Genomic DNA, 26,223 nt, shown 5'->3' with positions numbered 1-26,223 from the left:
GGTCAGACAGGCGTGGCATGAATCCTGCCTCTGCCACTGGGTGTTCTTAGCCAGGGACTTCACTGTGGCAGACGGAACAAGGTCTCCATCCCTCCCCAAAGATGTCTGTGCCTCAGTTCCCGACCTGTCAGTATGCTGCTTTGAACAGCAAGAGGGACATCTGTGATTAAATAAAGGATCTTAAAGTAGGGAAACAGTCTCCGAGGATCTGTGTGGGCCCACTGTCACCACAGGGAGGCACAAGTCCGAGGAGGTGTGACTACGAAAGCAGACTTGGGGACTTGGGCACAGCCGACTGCGGCTGACAATAAAGGGGCCGCACGTGAAGAAATAAAGGCAGCTCCTAGAAGCTGGGAAAGCCAAGGAAACAGGCTGTCCCCTTGAGCCTCCACAAGGAACAGCCTTGACTTCATCCCAGTGAAACTCCTCGGGGCCTTCTGACCTCCAGAACTGTAAGGTATAACATTTGTGTCATTTTAGGCCTCTCAGTTTGTGGGAAGTTGTTACTACGCAAGTAAACTGATGCTCCTTGAACATCTGTGTCCTCGTCTATAAAACAGTAAAAAAGCCTATGTGCCTCAAAGGTCGACCCAAGGATTACGTAAGAAAATGTAACTAAAACACTTCAGTGCTGGGCAGAGACTGAGATCTCAATAACTGTTCATTGTCATCATGCACATGGTATCATCATATAGAGAGAGGATTTACATACTGCTAATTATAATGGATAGTGATTCTGTGTCATTCGCTGTATCATAACAATACCTTACATTTTGAGCAGCACTTGGGTGGTTTTTACAAAGCCCCTTCACCTCCTCTGTATTATTTGATGCTCACTATACTTGTGAGTCCACAGACGAGGGGGAAGTGCCTTCCTGGGGCACTCGGAGTATGCTGCTGCCCAAAGGAGGGATCTAGGTCATCTCGTTGTAAACACAGTAAGATTCCAGTCTCAACATGTGGCTTACAGAAATACACACAGAATGAGGAACCTTCACGTAAAAACGAAACTGACGATGGGGTTGTTCATCGCACAACAGACCGGTTCCCGGATGAACTCATACGGGGGCGGGGGGCGGGGGGAGTTTTCTGCCAGGGCCTGGAGGCCCGGTTTCCCCAAACACAGCCTGAGCACTCTATCTAATGCAGCTAGTCAATTGTGCAAAACACAAGAGAAAAAAATTCCATCCTGACCGCAGCAGGCAATCACCTTATGCCCTGAAGCATGAAGTTTGATTACCCTTATCTCTGTTTATCATTAAATCAAAAACGTTGCTGTGAATACTGGCCTACGACTCCATTTATGAAATGATACAGGCCAGTCAGCAGAAATAAGTGAGCGCCCTTTTTCTTTCTTAGTCTCTGCTCTCTGTAAAGCTCCTTTGCAGACTGGAAAAAAAAAAGCCCTCTTTAGCTTTGAGTAGATTTTATTTTACTTTCTTGCTCTTTCATGAGTCAGCCGGGAAGCCTTCAGCTCCTAAGCATTCTCTTCATGCTGCAGACAGAGGCTTTGGCTCTCCTACGGAGTAGCCTACAACACTAGCTTTGAAGTCAAGTGCCCCGGCTGCACTCGACCATCATTTCTCAAAGTGTGGTCCAGGGACAAAATGGGGCACAAGTCTTTCGAGGTGTTTGTTAACAATGCAGACTCCTGGGCCCATCCTAGACCCACTGGTGTTGGGGCCCTGAGAATTTGTTTTCCAACCCTAAGGGAGTCTGATGACATTTAAAGTTTGAGGACCACTGGTAGAGATCAAAGGTGTGGGTGAAGGCAAGGATGGTCCAGGAGTGTGCCTGAATTTCCGGTGTTATCCAAGCTTTCCTCAGCCCAGGGGGCCACCAGCAGAGAACACATGCAGATCATCTACATTTGTCCCTGGACACAACCAACAGTGACAGTCTGATTTTCTGACACCGTGAGTCTGAAACAGCTGAAATCTGGGTTATGGTCAGAGGGTCAGGCAACTGGACGTCAAGGTCTGGGGTAAATCTCCCGGCCACTGGACCCCTCCTGCCAAATTCTCCTTTCCAATCAGGCTGAATCTGTGTCAAGTGTAGTAGGCAGGGGGCGGGGGTGGGGGTGGGGGATGGTAGCTTGGTTGTGAACCTGGCTTCAAGGTATATGGATCAGTGAAAGACATAAGATGAAAAAGCAGTGCAGTGTCGAGGGCAAGCACGAGGGCTCTGGAGCCTGACTGCACTCACTCTTCTTGAATAGACCCCGAGACACACACAGCACTCCCTGCACGCCAAGCACTACTCTACTCACTGCCCACACAGTAGTTCATTATCTCACAACCACCCTGCCAGCTGGGCACTACCCAGCATCATCCACCTTTTATGTGGTGAAACTGAGGCTCAGAGATATTATGTAATTTGCTCAAGATCACACAGCTTAGCAGTCACACAGCCAGTACTCATACCACAAAAAGCTGGCTTCAGAGTTCATGTCCTTAACCCCCCTACTGCGCTGCTTCTTAGGATTCCAAGCCCCTGGTTCACTACTCATTAGCTGTTCGACTTGGGGAAATCACGTAAGTCTCCCATCCCTCAGTTTCCCACTGTGTGCTGATGTTATTAATAACAGTATCCACTTCATAGAATGCTGATCAAATGATTTATTTTTTTAAAGATTTCATTTATTTATTTTTAGACAAAGAGGAAGGGAGAGAGAAAGAGATGGAAAAAAGCATCATTGTGTGGCTGCCACACCCGCTACTGGGGACCTGGCCCACAATTCAAGCATGTGCCCTGACTGGGAATAGAACCTTTCACCCTTTGGTTCGTAGGCTGGCACTCAATCCACTGAGCCACACAAGGCAGGGCTCAAGTAATTCAATATATACACTTGCTGAGTATCAGACACATAGTCAATAAATGCTACCTCTTAGCTATTAGTCCTACACTCTCAGAGGCAGCCTGAGGATTAAATTAGGTAACATATTTAAAGTTCTAGGCACAGTGCTATAGCACACAGTAAGCACTGTCTGTTATTAGTAGGCGAGCTGAGCCAGGCCAGGTTATTTTCGGTCCTGTCTGGAAGGCAACTGTGCTCTATGAGGGGAGGAGTGGGGAGCATGCCCTTCACTTCACAAAGTAACTGGGTGGGAGCCAGACTAATTACTAGACTCAACAGGTTCTCTGCTTTACATCACTGGAATATTCCTGAAAGGTTCCTGATACTGATTTTGCGTAGGCTTAATCCTTTTCCCCACTGACCTATTTTATAATTTCTGATTGATCTTTCATTGGCAGTGATTCTTCGGACTTAAGACTCTGTCTGCCATGTAACTGTTAACTTGCAAAAGACGTAAATATACCAAGGAAAATTAAACTACTGGAGCAATTCTTGGCAAAGCAATTGGCTTAATCACTCCCTAATGTAAATGTTTTCATTCTACTTTTTTATTATGTGTTCTAATAAGCATGCTTATACTAGACAGAACCTCCAGTCTTTCCTTCCACAAAACTTACCAAGTCCACTAATACACTTAACCACTTGGTGGATTACAGTTTATGTTAACTCAAGGGGTCAATGATGGCTTGAAAACGACCCCCATACCCAAACAGTGCAGCAGCTTGGAGTAGAAATGGGCATGGAGGGAGGCAGAAGAGGAGGGAGTTCCGACAGTGGGGTCTTGGGGAGCCATTAATGGGGGACATGTTTATCTTGAAAGCTCAGACCCAGAAAGGGGTGCTGAACCCCAAGAGACTCTTAACAGATGGGGTTTTCAAAAAGGAAGGATTAGTAACTTTCCAAGTCATCTACTGTTTTTCCCTATTACCAAAAGACAGTCAAGAGCGCCAACCCCATTTCTTGCACAGCTCACCAGCCACCGCAGGCTCTAACTGCAATGTATTAAAAAGTCAGACTCAGTGAACACGCACTGAAATATTTGCTGCTCATCAATGATGTGTCACTCACTCTGCTAACTTAGAGGGGAACAGGCAGTCGGCCTCTTGGGGCTGCAGGCTATGAGCACCTAGAGGCCAACTCCTTACCATTTTCTCAGTTTCAACAGTGTTTCTACTCTCTCTCCCACTGCCTACCTCCACAGTCCCTTCTCCCACCACCAAAAATTCTCATATGTATGCGATTCACTCTTTATAGAATCTGTCTAGAATCCTTTCACGTTAAAGAAAAAAGATGAAGCCTACGAGGCAGCAGACTTTCTGGGCTGGGTCTGCTAAACAATACTGTGGGAGAAGCCACCTTCCCAGGAAATTTGAGGCAAATCATGCCATCCCGTCCTCCGCAATGTTCCCGTGCAACATCGAACCATTTGGCAGTTGACATGGGGGAGGGGGGTTCAGTTCTGATCAAGGAACAATCTGCTGAGTCATCACAAGATTGATCCCATTCATTCTGACGGCTTAAGCAGCAGGGCCATCTGCAAATGGCTAAGTACAGTTGACCAGGGACAAGAAATAGTTGTGGATTGCCAGACAAACTGCCTCTTCACACCTGAAATGCAAGCCTGTCCTAGGTTAGTACTCAAACGTGGACAACTGATCTAGACCCCCACCCCCACCCCAGGGCCTTTGCCTAAGCTGTTCTCTATGCCTGGAATGCCCTCCTTCTCCCCACCTCCCCCACTGCCCCTCACTGTCCACCTGTCCAAATCCCACCTAGTTCAAGGACCAGCTCAAATATCAGTGGCTCCACAAAGCCTTCTCTGACCACTCTCACCAGAAATAACCTCTCACTCCCGTCAGTTTCCATAGGTCTGGGTGCATGTTTCCCAACACTGAAAACGCTTGCCCTTTTATTATGGCTACGTCGACCTCAACCTCGTCTTTTCCCAATGCCGCTCGGTAGGGTCCCAGACAGAGCTCTGGAACTGCGTCATGTTCCTCTCTGAACCCTCTCCCCACCCTGGCACCAACCTGTAAAGCATAGACACTTGGGAAAAGTGAGCAGGATGAACAAGTGGCAAAAACAGAAACATGCTTCACCGATACCACCCAAAATGGCAGCATCCTTAACTCCTCCTCCTATAGCTTTACAAATATATTTACTCCATCCACCAATTACCCAGGAGAGGTCTGGGGACTTACTGATACCTGTAGACAGTTCTGCAGACCAGAAGAGCTCCCCGAGACCCTCAGAATGACATGCAAGGCCAAGGCCGATGCAGACGCAGGGGAGTCTGAGTCCCTGCTTTGCCGACAGCCGGCACCTGAGAGTGGAAGCGGTATTTTCTCAAAGAGCTTCATCTGCTCTGGTTCCTAAGTGCCAGTTTCTCGGCTGAGCAGAAACGCCAGACTTTATTTTTAAATACACACTCCAATAATAGGCTAAGTAATTCAGATCATCTTGAGGCCTTATTATACATGTACCAACAACAGACTGAACTTTTTAAAACCCATATTTCCTTCCCAAAAATATATGTTGGAAAACCTGAAGTTTCAGCATTATTACAGTAGTCATGTGGGTTTGTTTTTCTTCCCTCCCGTGGGAATACTGAATAAAAGAGAACACCACCACGCTGATGCAAAAGTGCCCGGTTTTTAACGATGTGTCTGATGACTCATTGAGGTGAGAGGATTCTCACAACGGGTCCTAACCAAGACTGATGTATATTACCAGACAATACCTACTCAAACGTCAGTACTACACTTTCCCTTCTGATGTCACTAATGCTTGAACAGCTGCTGTTCTCACTGTCCCTGCTGATGGGGCCCATAAACACTCCTGGGAAATGGGACAAGAATACAGAACGGGTCTTTACCTGCCAAGATCAGGGAAATGAATGTCAGTCGCACCCTGATGCAGGAGCACTTTTTGGTGGAGAGTGATGGATTCTGTCATTTGTCCCCCGCCACTGTAATTTTGGACAGGAAAGTCTAACGGGCAGAAGAATGGCGGGAGAGGATCACTGTTCCATGACACTTGAAAAGAAGAGTGTGTCACAATTATTTGGTCACCAGGAATAAAAAGGAAAGAAGAGCACAATGTTACTATTTAGTTCAGAGAAAGGTTAACATTTAAGTGCATACCCAATCTGCACATATCATTTTAGGCAACAGAAAATTTTCCCTCAGAATCTAACTCTTTTTTTTAAAACAAATGTCAGAACTATCAGAAACTCAAAAAACTGCAGAATGAATGGCCCGTGTTCCTGGAAACAACTCAGCACAGACCTAGTTCAAAGCCTGCCTCACCCGCCTCTGCCCTGTGACCTTAGGAAAAGAACCTGACTTCTCAGGGGCCTGAGTGTCTTTTTCGGCCACGCAGTGATGGATCTAGAACCTACCTGAGGCAGTTGTGTGTGTGTGTGGGGGGGGGGGGGGGGAGATGATATAATGAAGATAAACATCTTGGATGGTGCCTAGAATTTTGTAAGCCGACCACCAACAAGTGGCTGCGTTTTCTCCTCTTTCTCTTTATCATTAGAAGCATCATCGCACTGAAGGGAGCTATAGCTTTGCCACCCAGAACCAGCCTTTCTGGAGACTGATTTTAAGCTGTTTATTAAGAAACAAAGGACTCAGAACTTTGACCCTTCCCCCCTCCTGCCCTGAGATTCAGACAGATAAACCTGCTTCAGGAAGGAGACTTTAGGCTGTCGGCCTAACCCTAATTTGAATTAAGTGGGGTAAGTAAGAGGGCTTTTCAGGCAGGGGCCTGTCCGCTAGGTAACTACTGGTTTGCCTAGCAAGCATTTAACTGCCAAGTGTGTTCTGCTCCTCCTCAACTACCTGGAAACCACCCATTCTCATTTTTGAAACCTAATGCCCCATTCTACCCATTTATCCTTCGTCCACAAATGTCTTACACACCCAATGTGGCCTCACTGTCTTTGGAATTTTCATGCCTGTGTGAAACACCCATGCACATGTACTGAATTTGATTTTTCTCCCGTTAATCTATCTCTGTTAATTTGATTATTAGCCCAGCTAGAAGAACTCAGAAGGTGGGAGGAAAAGCATCAGTTCCTTTTTGCAGTCTGCACACGAGCACCCCAGCGGTTCATGGCTGACTCCATCCGTAACTATTAGGATAAGAAGCAAAGATGCCGTCTCCCTCCAGAACACGAGGTGCATCCAATGTCCCTTCCTACATCAAAGTCCAAAGGCAATACTTCTAATGACACCAGTTTTTATTTTTTTTAAGCTTGGCAATGCCCCTTCACAAGCATATCCACCTAGTGCACATCGCTCTTGCTTTAATAAGCAATGGCTGCTGTAGCAGATCTCTTATTGAGTAAAAAGGAGACAGAGTGATAGAAAGCACTGGGCACTCTTGGACATGGGTCTCGGATTCAGGGGTGGCACGTGTTCCTTGTGGAAAGGGACAGAACAGCAACCTGTTTAGTTCTCCAGAGAACCAAACAGGGTCTTTTCTGTGTTCAGCCTTTGGGGATCACAAGATAAAGGACACTTCATTTTTCCTTCCTCTTTTCAAACAGAGTGGATTCTGAAGGTCTAGGATTCAGTGGTGTCTGACTGGCTCCTGCTGATTCTGTAATTCCCGTGGTTTAATCGTATCAGGCTTAAGGAGGCCTTCCAGTGGGTCGTGTAAGGTTGAGACACGGCCCCTCTTACGTGGAACACGCCACTGCAAGGCAGCGTTTCTGCAGGTGTTCTCCCCAGGACTGGATGAGGGGCCCAGGCCCAGGTTGCCAAACAATGGAAACTTCCTGTTCTGGGTGTTAACTTTAGTTACCACAGCCAGACAATGCCGCCAGTGGTGTGGAAGAAAAAACTGCTGTAGCCAGCTGTGCTGTTCACAGTCAGATGGATTCTGTGTAGCTCCAAGTGGTGGTAGAGCCAGCAGCCTGTTGTAGCCAAGGACAGGATGATGGATGATCTCCACACTGTGTCCAAGTGGAGAGAATGGCAGAAGTTCACTTCGGGGTTGTTAAAATGCTAATCTGGATGAGTTAACAGAAGCTTAATAGCAAAGAGAAGTTTGAGAAATAAGTACACCTCATGTGGCACCTGTGTGGACCACTGATTTGATCGCCCTTGGTTACATAAACAGTGGCTTTTCGAAGGAGAATGTTGCCCCGTTTTCCTGTTGGGACAGTTATCAACTGTCATCAGGGGCTGAGGAGAAGTTAGCCAGACAACCACCACCTCAGGTAACAAGATTGTGATATGCTCCGTACAGTTATATGATTTTTATTCTCTCTGCATGCCATGGGAATATATCAAAACACACTTTTTTGTCCAACTGGAAGTTGGCAGCAAGTTCGCAAAAATGAGTAGCCACCTAAGACTCTGGCTTTGATATATCGTCACACTGTGCGTCCATTCACACGATCTATGGAAAGTGAGACCTTCCACTTTAACGACACTTTCAGTGCATGAATTGCATGCTAATAGTGCACTGGATTATTAGTGTTTAAAGCAGGAAGGCTGGACCTCTGTAAATATTTGGTAGAATTCATCTTGCTTTCAAATTTCTAGGACAAGATAATATGCCTCCTGAAAAGGGGTGCATATTTACATTTCTTGCCTAATGGTATGTTTGCCAATCTCTGTTTCTTTTTATGCTTTAAATTTAACCTACGGAAACGTGTCTGCCTCCCCTGGTCCTGGAACGCTGACTAGCACAGCTTCTTGTGAACAGTAACGCTCAGTAGATGCTGAGTGGTTGGTGCGCCCCAAGTGCCTCTCGCTTCCTCTAGAAACGAATCTAGAATGTGCAAGTTTAGAGTCTATTAATTGAAATAAAAGGTAATATTTTATCCTGCAATATGCTAAGGAAGGAGTTCACCTCCTATGGTTACACCAATAATGGTTAGGCATTCGGCCAGGCTCTTAACTCTGCATAAAATGCATCAGGAGGCTGAAAAATGACCCTATTTCAGATGCATTTTTCACTCCCTGTATCTTAGTGAAATTCACAGGCAAGAACAATGACTAAGCTAATTACCAAGGTTCATTATGATGGAGCAGCAAGACGTGAAGAACTTCTCTAGTTTCAGTAAATCCTTAAAAATTATGGGCATCTTTGTGAATCAAAGCTCTGATTCCTGCCTACTCGCCTGTGTGTCTTTGAAGCAGCGGGAACCACGGCACAGGATCCAGGGGCCCACTTACCCACAGCAGTAACTGGACAGATCCCTCCCTCGCAGCCAGCAGCCAGTGAACTAAGTCAACTGGATTTCTGAGTGGTCCTCCCTCTAAGGACTAATAGGTTTACGTCATAGCTATCTTTCAAATCCATCAAACCAGGGGGGACATGACAGAAAAAAAGAGTGCAGAATGTCCATAAATCTAAATCCAATTCAAGTTAACCAGCTGTTTGTTTGGTGGTGGAGAAATCACAACATTCCTGGCACACTGTCCCACATAGAAACATGCCTCAAGAAAAGGTTATCTGTGCAGGGCCTCTAGGAGAAAGAAGGACAGGTAGCACTATTCTGCAGGAGCCAATGAGAAACAGTAGTTGGTTGTTAATCTAACCAAATGTGCCAATGGAGGGAAATAGTCTGCTAAATAACACATTTTGGAAATCTGAGGGTTACTGTGTTTTTGAGAGTACATCCTAGAGACCGAAATCAAAGCACATACAGTAATTTAAAAAAAAAAAAGACCCAGCTTAGCAAAGCATATACAGTAATTAAAAAAAATAAGACCCAGCTATGGTGGTGCTATATTTTATATGGCACACCTTCAGATGTTTAAGTTCGTGGTAATATACACAGGCCCAAATCTCAGAGCTTATCTGGCAATTTCTATTTATCTAAGGCAGGGTAAACGTTTGTGTAATACTTGCCAGGCTGACAGAATATGCCTGTCACTCACTACATTGAACATGACTACACACAACTTAATTTCCCGACTTAGACAGCTAAGAGAGCTCGGGGGGTTTTCAACAACAGGAATAAACAGGCATGGAAACCTATTGTGTAAACCGCCAACAAGGAGAGTAAAATCATCACCCTGAGCTCAGACTGCTCAGTTCTACCAGGAAGAGACCTTGTAAAGATTCTTTAAATAAGTATTTCTATTTTGCGAGACAGAGACAATCCAGTTTAGAAAAATGTTAAACTTTACCCTAGGGCTTCAACCTTGAAATAAACAAACTAATCTGTTTCACTGCCCCAAACATAGGTAGATTCTGAAGATTCAAAATTCTTAATAGCTGGAAATTCTTGGGGAAATCGCCCTAGACACTTATTTTCTTTAGAAAAGGAAAACACTACCGTTATTTTTATGGGAAAGTAGCCGCCTGTAGAGGTAGTCGTAGATCCCATAACTGTTTACAAAATCTGTGTATCTAGAATAAGGATCCATCGTCCTTTCTGTGTGAAAACCACCCCGCTGAGAGGAATGAAGGGTTGGGGATGTCAGAACTTGGGATACTGACTGCTCACCTCCGAACTGGGAGCTCTCCCCTGACTTCCTCCAACACTGTAATTAATTCCGCTACTTCATTCCGCCTTAGCTCCGTGACATTTAGCTTTTCACAAGTTCAGGATTTAAACAATCACCTGACAGTCCTGGTCCCGAGAGTCGATTTAGCAGAAATTTTTCATATTCAGTTCTGATCCACACCTTTAAGTCCTTTATGACCTCTTATTTCAATCCAAGAGTAAGACAGGACGAACGAAGCGCTAAACCCGACTGCAACCCAGGAACAAACAATCGCTGACAAGACTGGAAATAAAAGTTTCCCTACCTTCCTCCTCACCATCCCCCTGCCAGCGGCCGCCGACGCGAGCGGCGGTTCCCTCCCAGCTCCTGGACGCCTCTAGCCGCCGAGGAAGGGGCTCATGCAAAATTGACTCTTCCTTATTTGTTTCCATCCATAATTGATGGGTAGATGAGAACGTAACACATTTCAGCGCCGGGCTCTTGCTGCCTGGCGGAGACCCTGTCCAAGACGCTTCCGTAAATCATTTCCAGGCGGAGAACAAAGCACGGAAAGTTGCGGGGGAGAGTGGCCGGGAGGAGAAACCCGGGCGCCGGGTGGGAGGTGGGGTGGGCGGCGGGCAGCCCCCGGCCCCAGAGCCGGTCCGCCGTGAGCTCCGCCAGCAGGGGGAGAGGGAGGGTGGTCAGTGGCCGCCCTCCGGGCTGGAACCCCTGCCGGAGCTTCGAGGATGGGGGTGGCCAAGTGCCCCGAGCCCCCGCCCCTCGCCACTAGGCGCAACAACTGGGGCGCACTGACAGGTAGCCGGAGTAAGCTTGGGAGCTGCTGGGGTCCCCGCGGCTGTGCTACGCCCCTTCTTCAGTCGCTGGCGAGGAGTCGCCCGTCCGCTCCTAGCCGGGCCCCGCGCTGCCGACCCCAGCGGTCCCAGCGCCGTTCCGGGGCGGGCGGAAGGGGGTGGCCGAGCCCGCAGCCCACTCCTGTGGCCTGGGCTCGGCTCCCTTGCTGGCTGGAGACGCTGTGCTCGGTACCGTAACAGCCCAGGTTGCCCCTGCTAAGGTAAGGGCAGCGCGGACCTGGCGCTTCCTGGCGAGAAACTTTTACTTGCCCCCTTCTATCGCTTTTTCCCCACAAGGGGTGCACAGTGCAGGGGGGCCTCCAAGTCCCCATGCCCCTCCCCCAGGCTCCCAGCTCTGCCAGTTTTGACTGGTCCGCCAAACCTCTCCAGCCTGTGCGCGTCCCTTGCACGGCAGGCGGAGAAAGCCGGTTAGAAAAGAAATCAACTCTCCAGTGACAAGGCACACACACACACGCACACTGGCTTCGATTCAGGCTCCGAGGATCTAGGTCCGATCCCCACCAGGCGAGCACAGCATTAGCACATTTTTACCCAAGGGTCTTACCTCATGGGGGGAGTCTGGTAAAAATAAAGCTTGTCACGTTCAAGAAAAAAAGAAAAGAAAGAAAAAATGCAAAATATACATATATATCCCTCTGTCTCTTTAGATCTTGGCTTCCTTGATATAATCCTGAAATTCGCCACCACCGGTCCTTGCAGCAGCGTCAGCAGCAACAGCAGCAGCAGCAGCAGCAGCAGCGGCAGCAGCAACAGCAGCAGCAGCAGCGGGACGAAGCCGGAGCAAAACAAATCGAGGCACGGCAAATGGTGTAATTCGATCCATCTCCAAGTCAATCCGTCAGGCGGCGCGGGGCCCACCCCCAAGCGCGGACGGCAGGAGGCGCGGGTGGCCCGGCGCGCTAGCCCTAGCCCCGCGGCCAGCGCCGCCTGGAGGCCCCCAGCCCGGCGCCGCGGCCCCGCTGACCCCTCAGTGGCCTCCGCGTCCCTCCTCCCTGGCGCTCTGCTGCTCTCCCTCCCTCTCCCCACCTCTGAAGAGCTACTCCTTCCAGCAACTCCCAGCGCCTCATCCAGCTCGGGGTGGCTGCTGCAGCCTGCGAAGCAGCGTTTTTGCTTTTCTCCCTCTTCCCCTCTTTCTCTCACTCCGCCCCTTTCCTCCAGCTATCCAGAGGACAAAGTATTGCAGCTCAGCTGAGCTGCAAGCGCGGTTGCTTTGTAAAGTTGTGCCTTAGTTTCCTAATCTAAAATTTGTTTTTTAAGCGCATCTTTATAAACCCGCCCCCATATTATCTTTCTCGCCCTACCCCCTTCCAATTTTTCTTTATAACCACTAACCAAAACAGCTGGGAAGAAGCAATCAAACATTGCTTTATCTTTATAAAAAATACAGAAATTGCCTACTAAAAATCCCATTTCTAGTTTGAGCGAAAGCCATTCAGTACAGTATAATTTTGCAGGCTAATGAGCCGGTTTTACAGGCAAATGTTTCGTGTAATATGTTGTGGGAGAAATGAGAACGTCCTTGAAGTGACATCATTTAAAACTGACTGTCACGGATGAAAGAAAAAAAAATCATGTATTCCAAAACAAGAGGATCTGAATTCAAACTTCATTTCCAAGAATGGGCTGCGTTTTTCCTAATTTCCAGTTGAATTATGAATCACCGAGGGCTCTAAATGGCTGGAATGAACCATGGTGCTCTATTTAAAGGAAAAGAAAGAGGAGTAGCCTTTTCGCCAAACTTTCAATTTTCATTTGAGTATGGTTAATTACCCTGAAAGAGGGAAGATGGGGGCAGAAAAAGGATTTTCCTTTCCTTGAGGGTTCCTGCTTTTTCCTCAGCACAAAGTTGCAAGATTACATTGGGAAAATACCCTATTCGGAGTTGTTTCTGAACCGTCCACTGACAGCCTTGAAAAGAAACTCAGGAAAGACACCTCAAGGATCTGCTTGCTGACAGACTCATCAGGAGGACTGTTTCCTGGGTAGTTAACACTTTCTTACCAAAATGAAGGAGGAGGAAAGAGGAGGGGGGGTGGCTTTTAAGATATCAACTCTCTTCCTGCTGTTCTTTCTATTGGAAGAAAGGGGTGGGGGGGGGCGGAAAGAACAGCTTTGGCAACATAGCTCTTTCATTTTTTGTTGTTGTTGTTAAGGCTATTGTTGGCTGGGTGGCTGGTTTTTTGGGTTGTGCTGGGATCTGACATCATTGCAAGTTACTTGGCAGTCAGGGCCCTTCCCCAGCCAACTTCTGACCCAGAAAACTGTGCTTGTTTTACTGGCATCCAGTCATTCCGCGTTTTGTCCATCAAGGGAGCGAGCCCCGCTGCAGGCAGAGGGCTCTGTGCCCTGAATGAAGATGCGGGAAGGTGACCACTGGCTTGGTGAGGAACCAGACTGCCACCCACCTGGAAGCAGAAAGCTCAGGAGTTGTGCTGCATCTGCTGCAGCAGCAGCAAAGAGAAGAGGTTCAGTCCTCTGGATTCTGGATTCTTCGTGGAAGTTCAGCGATGCCACCCTCTCCAGTGAGTCACCTGACAGAGTGCAGGTGACAGGGTCCTGGACTGAGTTCGTAGATCCAGGAATGAAACAACTTTACAATGCAGAAGGATATGGTAATAGGTCACTTCGAACCCAAAATTAGACACCTTCTCACTTTCAATATCAGTCTAGACCCTTAGAGCCAATCCCTTTGTTTGGCTTGCTGGGGGGGACAGAGGTCGGGAAGTGGACAGTCCACTGACCTCCAAGGAATCACCCTTCGTCTTTTGGTCAGGATCAATACGACTTTGACTTATTAAGGATTGATCATTTCCATGGTTCCCAGAATCAGAGAAATGGCACTCTTTTTATTTGGGTTTCAGTGGAAAGAATTCTAAGGAAACTGCTCACCCTTTGTGCAGTTTATTCGCATCTGGCCCTTTCCGCTGATTTCACACACTTTTAACCTGTTAGCCTTGCGTACTTCTCTAGTCTGACCCCGCACCCCAACCACCGCCTTATGCTGAAAACAGGTTGCTCCCCAACCTGTGACATCTTGTGGCATCTCTGATTTCTGGGGTATCCCCATAAATGATGCCCTTTAATGTCTGCGTTTCTTGACTTTGAACAAACATATTGGTTAGATGTCAACATTTTCCCCGTCCCACTGCCCCTGGAATGGGTGTAGCCCCTCTCTCCTGTGCTCTCCCAGTGAGTTCACTTACGTGACTTACCAGGCTGAAGGGAAAGTATCTGTTTCGGATGCCTTCCCTATGGGCTGCTGCTTAGCGGCAGAGATGGTGTCTTCCCTACCTGGGCAGCAACAGTGCCTAGCCCAGTGCCTGGTTTCTAATGGATACTCAGTAAATACTTGTTACACAGATCTGATCAGGGAACCTTGAACTTGTTCACATTGTTTTATGTGCCAAACCAGACAGTATAGTCATCTTTAAATTGTGTGCTCCTCCAAAGAAGGGCTTTATTCACCTGGGCAAGCATAGTACCTGTGAAAGGGTGTTTGTGGGAAGAGCGAATGATGAAGGAAGGGAGGGAAGGAAGCTATTTTGCTTTTTCTGTCCCCGGAAAGGCCACTTAAAGGACTCAGTGCTGTAGGTGGTTGGTGACTATGCTTTATGGTATTATCTGCATACCTCTCTCATCCATGGTAAGTAGTAACCTAATTTACAATCTATTTTTTGCTTATGTACTTCAAAAGTAAAGTTCAGAATTTTATTTCTGTTTTATTTCCAATCCAGTTTTAAGAGTGAAAGCTAACTGGAAATTAGGGTAAATCTGTGTGTAATAGTCAATAAAATTGTATCAATCATCAGAGAGTACCACTCTTTAAATACTGCAGTTGTTAAACAAAACGTTGATGCTCAATATATGCTAAATGCTGTTCTAAGCAAATATCAACTCACAGCAGGTCTATGAGGTACACACTACTATTGTCTTCATTTTGTATAAGAGGGAATTGAGGCTTAGAGGGTGTAAATGACTCGCTAAGGTCCACGAAGATAGTAACTAAATAGGATCCGAATCTTACCTATTAGTTTTCATAACAGTTTTAAGAGTGAGGGCACAGTTAATAGAAGGTTTTGGAACATTAGACAATTGGATTCAAAATCAGACACTTCCTCTTGGGATCTTATTCAATCACACTGTGCTTCAGTCTCCTCGTCTGTGAAACGGCGGGTAGCAATGTTTCGGATGGATTTCACAAAGACTGAAGGCGATAATGCGTGTCGAGTGTTTAGCATCTTACCTGGAACAGCAGCAAGCACCAAATGAATATTAGTCAATGTTACGGCATATGCCCTGAAGGCACACAATCTTAGAATCCTGTAGAATTGAATCAGACACTTAACCCCACCTCACAATAAATGTGAGATTTAAAATGAAAGTGTTGGGTACATGGTACACAATGGGTTTGCAACGAATTTTTGTTCCATTCCATCTCCTTCATTCCCTCATTGGGGTGTGTGTGCTTATTAATTCAGGTTCACTATTCACTATCCAAAGTGAAATAATGTTTGTATGAATTTTAATGAATAATACAGATCAGGATGCAAACTTTCATGTTTCGAAATAAAAACATAGAGGTATTGAAATTTCGAAGGCAGCTCCAGAGTCTGTGATGACTTTAATTGGAAGAACACATATAGCATTCCTTGCATTTGCACATTATAGAAAGTGCTTCTGTGGCCAGATTGCTTCCAAAACTAATCTAAGCTCTCCAGGACGTGATAAACCATTAATACTATAGGCCCACATCTCGGTATCTGCATAGGCACAGCTGGCCTCCGTGTGTCAGTCGTCTGCATATATGAAGTGACTCTGCCAAGATGCTTCACTTTAATGAAAAATATTTATCATAGTAAATCTTCAAGAGTTTACTGACATAATTCATTTCTATTGTTATGCGCTATTATAGTGTACCCCCACAGCTAGGCTTATATTTGGAATGATAAAAATGTGCTTTTTTAGGCATTTGGATTACCCGCCCCTAGCATGAATAATTTTTGCTGTCCTCTCTGAGTAAAGGGAATGCATCATGCATTTATAGAAATAACAAATCAGTTGCTTATCTAATTTTGCTAATGACTCTGCAGGTGCTGCGTGGAAGGCCACTGAGGGTGCAAGCCCAATGAAAGAGTTAAGCTTTTCTCCATCATAAAGATGAACGTCAAGCCCTGGCTGGTGTAGCTCAGTGGATTGAGCACGGGCCTACGAAGCAAAGGACCACAGTTCAATTCCCAGTCAGGGCACATGCCTGGGTTGCAGGCCGGTTCCCTGCAGGGGACTCATGAAAGGCAACCATACATTGATGTTTCTCTCCCGCTCTCCTTCCCCTCTAAAGATAAATAAATAAAGTCTGTAAAAAATAAAAAATAAAAAAAGAAAGATGAACATCAAACAGCCTTTAATAATGCTAACTCGTCTGAAAACAGACAAGAGATAGGAATGCTATCACTACTTTGTCAAAGATCTTTTGAACAAACAGCAAAAGAAGCAAAATAATTTTTTTTGGAGGGAGGCCCAAATAAAACGATGGTAATTCCACTGGAATTGCTTAATCATACTTCTGTGTACTTTGGGAAGAAATAGTTCGGGTACAGGGGTGCCAGCTCACATCCCAGCAGATGGAAACTCCTGACAGCTGTTTCTCCACCAATTTACAGTGACCAAGCCTGTGACCTTGAAGAACTGGGGCTGAGCGATATCTATTAAATGTTAGAATGTCTTAACAAGGAAGAAAGAGAATGAAAATAACCTAAAGTAGTAGAGAATTAGAACTTTTTATCTAAGTTTTTCTAAAATACTTTTAAAAAAGTATTAAAGATTAAAGATTAGGCAAGGGAGGATTGTTTTAAAAAACAAACCTCCCTTGCCTAATCTTTAATCTTTTTTCCCCCTTAAGTCAATGTTAAAATTAAAATCAACAAAAGAAGAAGAAACTGCTCTGGCTGGTGTAGCTCAGTGGACTGAGAGCGGGCCTGTGAATCACATGATCGCAGTTCGATTCCCAGTCAGGGCACATGCCTGGGTTGCAAGCCAATTCCCAGCAGGGGACTCATGAGAGGCAACCATACATTAACATTTCTCTCCTTCTCTCCTTCCCTTCCTCTCTAAAGATAAATAAATAAAATCTTTAAAAAAAAGAAGAAGAAACTAACTGTATACCTGTTTCATCCCAGATGCTGGCGAGTCACAATAGTGTCACTTAATTCTTACCACTATTCTTGGAGACAGGCGTCATTTAGGAACAAAGAAACTCAGCTTGTTAAGTTAACTATCTTAGGGTTTTAGCCCTAGCAGATGATGGCGTCTAGGGTCCAACACAGGTCTACTCTCGGGCCTACTTTTCTTTTTAGGACACTGAGCTATGAAACCATGGAAAGAGTATATGTTTGAAACAGTATGTCTTGGATAACACAGAAAATAAATCATTTAAAAACACACAACCAGTTGCTCAAAGCTAGGTTAAAATGTGCTTCAATTGCTAACTCTTTGATTGTTTTGGCTTGTTGTATACAAGCGAGTGTCAGGAACTCTGCAATGGGGTTTACAGCAGAGTTAAGTTTAAACCTCTGTGCATTATAGACATTCTATTATGTATGCATCTCTGAATCACTTAGAAGTATTGAGAAAAAAGACCCATTTAACCGCATGCCCATTTTTATTAAAATAAACCTTACTAGTTAGTTTGTAAATGTTGCAATTAATGGTTAGGGCAGTACAACTGCAACTTTCATGCACACACACAACCGAAAGAAAAACACCCGAATCCCTGAATGCATACAGGAAGTACTGTAGTAGGTCGAGGTTCGGAGCCAGCTGATTGCCCGGAACCATTTGTGCTGCTGGTTGGTTACAAAGGAGAGAGTATAGGCAAGGACTGAAGGGGGATAAGTGTGTGGGGGACAGGAAGAAGTTGATATTCTGGGATAAAAATCAATAGCAAACACTCTTTCCGGTCCACCTTAATTACAGGACTTTTCTAAAATCCCAAATGTCCTGTTAAGCTGTGATGCGCTGGCAAGGCCCAGCAGCACATGGGAAGATACATTTGGCCAACAGTGTTTAAATCTGGGTCTGGGGCATGGTGTCACTGAGTCAGCAGCAACACAAAGGAGGTGACCGGAGGTCATGCTCTCTCCGCCAGCCCCAGTTACAGGGGTTCCATCAGTGTCCTAGAAGGAGGCTCAGGAAAAACCTACAGTCTGTCTAACCTTTGGCTGGTTCCACAGAGTGCTCTGCCTAAGTTCTCCTTGTCACCAGAACTCTTTGGACTTTGAACCAAGAACCTATCATCAGTTGACAGCCAACAGGTAAAAACACTTAAGGCTTGTAAATGTTTATAACAGACTTTCTCACCAGGTTGACCCTAGCAACCCTAGCAAATTAAACATTATCCAATTCACTCGACTGTGGTCAAGAATGAGCTCCCCCTCAATGGCTGTCTAAAATGATGGTAATTCCACTGGAATTGCTTAACCGTACTTCTGTGTACTTTAGGAATAACTGTTAGGGTACAGATTTTTTTCAGCTGAAAAACCCCTTCAGACTTGTCTTTTCGAGGAAAAGCTTGGATAAGGATCCTCACAGAGTTTGCCATTGTCTGAATTTGTATTTTGATAAGAAAGCTGAAGGAAGGAACCGTTGGGCCAAGAGCCCTTCTGGAAGATCCGGAAAGTTCCAGAGGACTGTTTAGAGGTTTTCAACATCATCACACAGTGATTAAATGAGAGCATTTCCATGTTAAGTTTGTGCTCAGTGATGGACTTTCAAATTTGTAGTGCATCTGGATTCATGCACACACACGGGGGTGGGGTGGGGGGGTTTCTCTCTGAGTTCTTGTTCGAAGCCTTTGTGAGTTCTTTGCTATGTTAAAATCTTTGGAACTGTGTTCATAAACCGCTCCAATACATTCTGAGTCCGGGTCATAATTACAGAACAAACGCATTCATTTCTCATCAAAAATTTTAATTAAGAATTCCAGTTGTGCAATTATTTGCTAATGAATAATACCTACTCAGGACCAAAGCATACTATTAAATGTGTTTACTCAAAGTATGTTTTATAAAGATAATTTCCGTGGGTCACTTTCTCATTTTTAAGTCATCGACCTTATATTAAAATAAGAGGAAACCGCCCTTGCTGGTGTGGCTCAGTGGATTGAGTGATGGCCTGCAAGCCAAAGGGTCACCGGTTCGATTCCCAGTCAGGGCACAAGCCTGGGTTGCAAGCCAGGTTTGCAGTGGGGGGTGCTTGAGAGGCAACTACACATTGACGTTTCTCTCCCTCTCTTTCTCCCCCCCTTCCCCTCTCTAAAAATAAATAAATAAATCTTTAAAAAATAAAATAAGAGGAAACAGTTTTACCTCCTATTTTATTGAGATGCATGAAGATTCAGAAGGTAAGAATAACCTAAAATTTCTGGGAATAACTTAATATTAGTCTAATCAGTCATGATTTCAGCTCTTCATTAATATCAAGTTACTGAATTCTGTGATTTAACTGTGTTTAGGTCATTTGGTGAGGTTACCGGATCGCCCATTCATTGGCTAGGTTTTGCTTAGAAAAAGGGAGGCAGTGCAGGCAATTATTTGTGTTTTTATTGCACTTTCAAGAAAACTGCCCCACTCTAAGCTACTGCTTCTTTAACTATGCTCTTAGTTTCCATGTAATAAGGGAATAATCAATTTGCTTTCATTTAATGTATTTGTGATCTTTTATGTTGATGAACCAAAGATATACATAAATAAACAGATAGGTAATCCATTTTTGCTTTCAAGTAATTGTGTAGCCTATAGGAGAGTGCTTCTAGAAAAAATTGCAAACATAGTTAACCCTTTCAAGTTTAACCACTAGAAACATGCAAAGGTTGAGAAAGACTATTGGCAGAAATGTCTACCCTAAGAGACAGCAAGTTCTAAGGGAATAGGGACCTTCCAAATCAAATTAGGCATTGCAAAATCCAATGAAGGTGACAAGGAGGTATTCCCTCGATAAGAATGCAACTAAAGTGGAGGAGGGCAAGATCATTCACTCATTCATCCTTGCATACATTCATTTCACCATTTATTAATAGCAGTAATCTGCTTTGTGTAAAGCGCCGTGTAGAGATAAATGAGAAATACCTTGCATTTAGACAGCAACTTAAAGTTTGAAGAGCAGTTTTATCAATCAGAGACCTGGCAGGGAACAGATGGCACATTTGACTTGGGTAATTTGCAGAGCCTTTAATAAAGGGATTATTTGTAGAAGTGTGGGCAGAGTGCAGAGAAACCACAAAGGAGAGAACCCTGGGGCTTGCCTGCCCCTAGGCAGAGGAGAGCCAGAGGAGAGAGCAATTAGCAGAACCTGGAGACATAGAGGTGCTATGGAGAGGCATTTAGAGGTTGATTTCTAGAGGGACAGGGTAGAGAGGAAGGACAGAGAGTGGATCTGGTGGAGCAAATGGAAACTCACTAGTTACTTTTATTTTGGTCCTTATAGAACACTGTGTAGTAAGGATACTAATTTTGCAATGAGAAGACTGAAACCAGGAGGTTTGCTTATAATAACTTAAGTTACATGGCAGTGCCAGACCTTGAACACCTGACTCTTTTGAGTCTAGGTCCTGCGCTTATCACACTGCCTCCCTAGTCCTTCTCCTTTGGACTTCCTTACGGTGCTTATCTCACCATAATGCATTATTAACATGTCTTTATCACTTACTGGGCTGAACTTCTTTAGAGCGAGAACTAGGTCTTTGTTTCATTGGTGTCAAGAATAGTGACGGGGACAGGAAACCTGGAGACACATCTGATGGAAGGAAAATGAGTGAGAGAGTGTGCAACCTATGCTAGATGTGTCAGAGGTTAACTTCGTAAGTGGCAGGATGCTGTAGATGCTAAATCCAGAGATGGAGGGAAAGTGTTGTAGACAGAAAAAAAGGGAATGAATAATAGTGTGGGTTGTAAAAGACTTCATGACATGGGGTCACAGGAGCTGAGCCCCTAGGACACTGAAAGGTGTATCAAAGGTAGAGGAATATAACCAAGTTATTGCTGGCTGAGGGGACAGCAAAGGCAAGAGAGGGTGGTAGGGTTTGGGTATGACTGGTGTTCCTGGGGGCAAGTGGTAGGAGATGTGACTGGGAGGACAGGAGAGAATAATTGCATGGGATTTCTGAATTGGCACTTGCTGGAGTTTCTTGGGGTATGTAGAAGCTATAGTTTTCTGAGGAAAGGAATATCATAACCTAGGCTTAACTTTTGAGGAGCAATACTTATACTAGAGGGAGCACCAGGTTGGAAAATCAAGAGATTTCAGAAGCAAGGATGCTAGTGTAGGGCTCAGGAGAGAAAATCACTTCGGTGGTGGTGGAGTCAATAGAAAAATAGGAATACATAGCAGAGACACAGCAGACTGAGCTGATGTTCGAATGTCAGCCAGGGCAAGGGAGATTTTTCCAAGTTTCTTAGTCTGGCCCAATTTAAGAAAAGTTGGCTTATTATAAGAGATGGGGACACAGGAGGTGGAGCAGGTTTGCAGGGGTCATAATTGACTTTGGTCTTGGACAAGTGGAGCTTGAAGTGCTGGTTTGGTAACCATGGGGGGATGCCCAGCGGCAACATCAGAAATTGTTATAATTACAGTTGGTAGACAGGAGAAACTTTCTGTCTTCCAGAGAAACACCATCATCCAAATGAGCCAAATACATATATGAAAGTAAGAGGAAATCTAGTTTTCAACAAAAGACCTATGTGACTGAAGTCTTGTGTGCTCAGAAACACTGAAGTAAGAAACGTCAGTCCTTCCCACTCCTGGACTGTTCCATCCAGCACGGAAACCATGCAGAGGAGAGTCAGGGGGTTATTCCCACTCTCCACTCATGTTTTACAAATGCAGGGAAAGTAGGCCTGGCCATTCATCAGATTTTATCTAATTCCTTTTTAAGCCAGCTGTTCAGTGATGCCTTTGCAGAATGGTACCTTTCAGAAAATGCTGATAGTTGCTTTTAAAATGTTTTGTGAAAACATCCAAATGTCATTTTAGAAGTGTTAAGGGAACCTTCGTCTTAGTGTGGTGTAGATGAGAAAAATGCTCAAAAATCAATTTACTTAAGCCATTATCACTCCATGTAAAATTAGTCATCCTTTGACTTTGATTATCAATCTTTGCTGCTAAAGTCTAAATGAATTATAGAAGTACAGTTCAGTGACTTTTTCCCCCAATTATCTTAAACAACATGAGCATTGTCATTTTTCTTGATTTGAAATGTTAATATGAAATATAATAGAGAATGGATCATTTCAGAGTAAGAAATCACATTTTGACAGCCGGATGATAAAATGTTATAACAATAAAGATTAGATCACTTACAATTCTCTTTACAAAAAGTTCTGGGGAAAAAAAAGAATATGATTTTAATTCTTCAAGTGTACTTTCCCTTTTAATTGGAAAAAGAAAGTCTATGAAAATCGAGTGGTGGAGCTGTGTGCATCACGAGATTATTTAATGACCAGGGCGAGCTTTGCAGTAACTACACCTCACAGACTATTTATAATGTCCTAAGTGTGAGATTAAAAAATGGCCACTTTATGTGTTTCTTATAGTGATCAGTTTCTTCATTTATATTACGCAGGCCATTTAGAAAACTCATAGCGTTCGGCTAGTATTTAAGGGAGGAAGAGAGGCAGGATGGAAGGGGAAGGTCAGGGAAAAAGCGTGGCGGAGTGAAATAAAGGGAGGACAAATGAGAAATCTAATTCAATTTAATGGCACATTTCCAAGAAAAAGATAAAGTCTTCAGCAACATCCGGAGTTTCAATTTTTGAACTGTGGGTACTTCTATTGTCAGGAACTTCGTTGTTTTTTCTTTTTTGTTTTAGTATTTGCCATTAATGGAGTGAGAAATAAAATAGACGTAAGTATTTGTTAATCCCTTGCAAACCATTGCAAATTACAAAGACTGTCATAGAATTTATGCTTAATTACATGAGCAACCTTTGTATTAAGAACATCATTTTATTACCGTTTGTAAACATTTTATAGATCCATTTAGTTTATGGTTAAATGAAGAGGAAGTGAAAGGCAGGGGAAAAACTACAAAGGATTCTCTCCTCACCTTTTATTTTTTATTTTTATTTTTAATTTATTTTATTTTTGTTTTGTTTTTTTTCCTTTTCTTTTTTTATTTAATTATTTTTCAAGTACAGTTTTCTGTCTATTACTCTCATTCCATCCCACCCACCGTGCTCCCCCCCTCCCATTTCCACCCTTCTCGGTTGTTGTCCATGTATCCTTTATATATGTTCCTCTAAATCCCTCTTTATTTCCCCTGAAATTCCCTCCCCTCTTCCCTCTGGTCACTGTCAGCCTGTTCTCTATTTCAGTGCCTTTGGTTATATTTTGCTTGCTTGTTTGTTTTGTTGCTGACTTCATTAGAACCATAATTTAGCGGTACGTATATCTATCTAAGCAATTCAAGAGTAGAGATGGGGCAAAGCTACACTTGTATTATTCAGTCAAATGTTGAAAAAGTGGTGTTTAGCTTTTGATGAATATTTAATATGCCAGAGAGCTCTCAAGACTCCACTTTAGCGCTGAGGTTTGAAGCCATTTTCAGCAGAGACTGAATTGCCGATCTGGCCTCCTGAGCTCTCTCTACCACTTTTCTTCCTCGGATGTTCCTTCTGTTGCAGGGAGGTGGAAAAATACAACACCCTGTTGCTGCACAGTCTCCTATGTGTGCTCTGTGGATGAAGGAGATTAGGAAGAGGACTCTGGGCCTGAAGCAGTTTCCACTCTGGAGAAGGAGAAGGAGCAGGAGCAGGTTCCCTTTGATCTGAGGTCGCAGGAGTGTGGCTATCCAGCAAAGGTGCATGACTCCCCGGCGATGGCCTTAAGCCTTGCCGGCTTGATAGAGGCCAACATGTTTCACACCACAGCATAGATTTGGGCCCCACTTTGAGCACCCCTGCCATGCCCCTTGATCAGCTCAAGTCAACGAGGGACAAGAACACAGGGCTTTCACAGAGCACTGGTCTTAGGCATCTGTGCAGTTCAGAGGGATTGATTGGAAAGTACTGGTTGGGATGGCCTGGTGTGACTCTCTGACCGAAATGGGAAATGGGGAAGTTTGGGGTAAAAAATCATGGAAGAATGAATTCTAGAACTCTCTGATAAAGACTATGAAATTATTAAGTCATATACTATGTTAACCAATTGTTTTTATTAAGGTATGTGCAAGGAGCACAAATTTTCTGTGTGCTTAGCTTTGGTGTCTCAACAATTCCAAGTTTCCATTTCATCTTCTGTAATCTTGAGATAATATATAACATGAGGTTATTGTTAGGAACAAAGTAATTAATATTTGTAAACACATTATATATATTTTATGGAGTAAAACTGTACAACCGCATAATAAGTTTAAATTTTACTAAAGTCCAGTGACTAAGCTGATGGCCACATAAGAATCCCATGGGTGCTTTGTTCAGTGTGTGCAATGCCTGCCTCTCCCCCTGCACCCGCAGTGTGCCTCTCCTCTTCTCTCTCACAGAGCATCATTGCCGTAGTGATCCTCTGTGAGACTGTTCCCCATTGGTTCTTCAGAGTACTACACAGGCTAAAGCAACTGCCGTCAGCAATGAGTGCTAGACAGGTGGGGCCATTTGTATCCCTAGTGCTGAGGACAGACAGAATCCGGCTAAGTATATATTTATGGAATAGACAGGTGGAGTGATAACACAGAAATTATAACCAGCAAGAGAAATGTATTCCTATTACTATAATATACATTTTTTAAAAATTCATGTACATCTTGAACACGGCTCTGAAACAAAACTGGAATAAGATAATTCTCTAACATGGGCAAAATGTAATCTGCACATATCAAAATCCAATATAGTTCTTAGTGGTAAAATATACCCTTCTTTTCCAAAGGAAGCCATAGATATCAGTCGTCAATTGATACTATTACAAACCAGGTTTCTAAATGCCAGCTAAAGCAATAAGTCAAGAAAGTGAAATATATTAATAAATATTAGAAGGAAGGAGGCAAGCATTATAAATTTTTTAGAAGGAATGAATATTTACTAAGGTTAATAGTTCATAAAATAATGCAAAAATCACTAGCTTTTCTTTCTTTTTTTTTCTTTGAGACACAGGTAATTCTTTACTTGTTTACCTAAATAATACTGACATGATCCTTTGGAATATGCCAAATATCACACAAATATTATTGTAACAGAAAATGGGGGAAATATCACATTCACAAAGGCACAGCAAACATAGATCACTTGTGGATAAACTTGGAAAGAAATATCTTAGACATATATGAAGAAAATTATAATGCTCTTCAGAACAACATGGGAGAAGACAAGTAAATGAAGAATCAAATTTTATTCTTATATGAGAAGTCTCAATGTGATAAATATATCCATAATCTCTAAATTAATCTCTAAGTAGTGCAATTGTAATAAGTTCCCAGTGCTTTTTTTTGTGAAGATATTAATTACTGCTTTTAAAAATATTCAAACTGTAATTATAATATATGACTACTTTAAATAGAGCTGGACAAAGAAGGTAACACTTACTTTAAAGGTACAACAAAGACTTCCAACCAAGATGGAGGCATAGGTAGACACACTGTGCCTCCTCAAACAGCCAAAACAAGGACAACAACAAATTTAAAAACAAAAAACCACTAGAACTGACAGAAAATTGAACTGTATTGAAGTCCGACAATCAAGGAGTTAAAGGAGAAATATTCATCCAGACCAGTAGGAGGGGGCAGAGTTGGGCAGCTGGGGAGAGAGGACACTCAGCAAGGCAGTGGTTGCTGGACTGGTGAGACAGTGGCTTACAGACTGGGCAGTCCCACATTCATGTGCAGATAAACCAGGAGGAACACCTGGGGAGCGAGGCAGATGCACAACCCAGGGTCCCAGTGAGGGGAAATGAAGCCTCAAAGCCTCTGACTGAAAACACCTGTGGGGGTTCAGGTGGCAGGAGAAACTCCCAGACCCACAGGCAGGAGAGCTCTCTGGAAAGACCCACAGGGACCTAG

General features: G+C 44.1%; 1 protein-coding gene and 1 long non-coding RNA gene across 11 annotated transcripts in view; one reads left to right on the top strand and one right to left on the bottom strand.

Moving 5' to 3' along the window:
- Positions 1 to 11,839, bottom strand: part of SEMA6D (semaphorin 6D) — a 54,136-nt gene extending 42,297 nt beyond the window's left edge. For 9 of the 10 annotated variants that reach the window (XM_037054554.1, XM_037054557.1, XM_037054561.1 and 6 more), the window contains exon 1: positions 11,728 to 11,839. The gene's annotated coding sequence lies outside the window, so the exon portion shown is untranslated. Of the gene's footprint in view, positions 1 to 10,636; positions 10,853 to 11,727 lie in introns of those variants that run through there. The other variant, XM_037054555.1, reaches the window with a different exon arrangement.
- On the top strand, positions 10,985 to 12,515 carry LOC118992590 (uncharacterized). Its single transcript, XR_005067652.1, has 2 exons — positions 10,985 to 11,383; positions 11,831 to 12,515. It is a non-coding gene; the product is annotated as an uncharacterized LOC118992590 (long non-coding RNA).
- Positions 12,516 to 26,223: the final 13,708 nt, after the last annotated feature.

Source organism: Sturnira hondurensis, unplaced genomic scaffold, assembly GCF_014824575.4.
Source record: "Sturnira hondurensis isolate 20B ecotype Veracruz unplaced genomic scaffold, ASM1482457v3 Scaffold0008196, whole genome shotgun sequence".
Lineage (NCBI taxonomy): Eukaryota > Metazoa > Chordata > Mammalia > Chiroptera > Phyllostomidae > Sturnira > Sturnira hondurensis.
The sequence above is the reverse complement of the archived record's forward strand: the minus strand, read 5'-3'. Positions and strand labels throughout refer to the sequence as shown.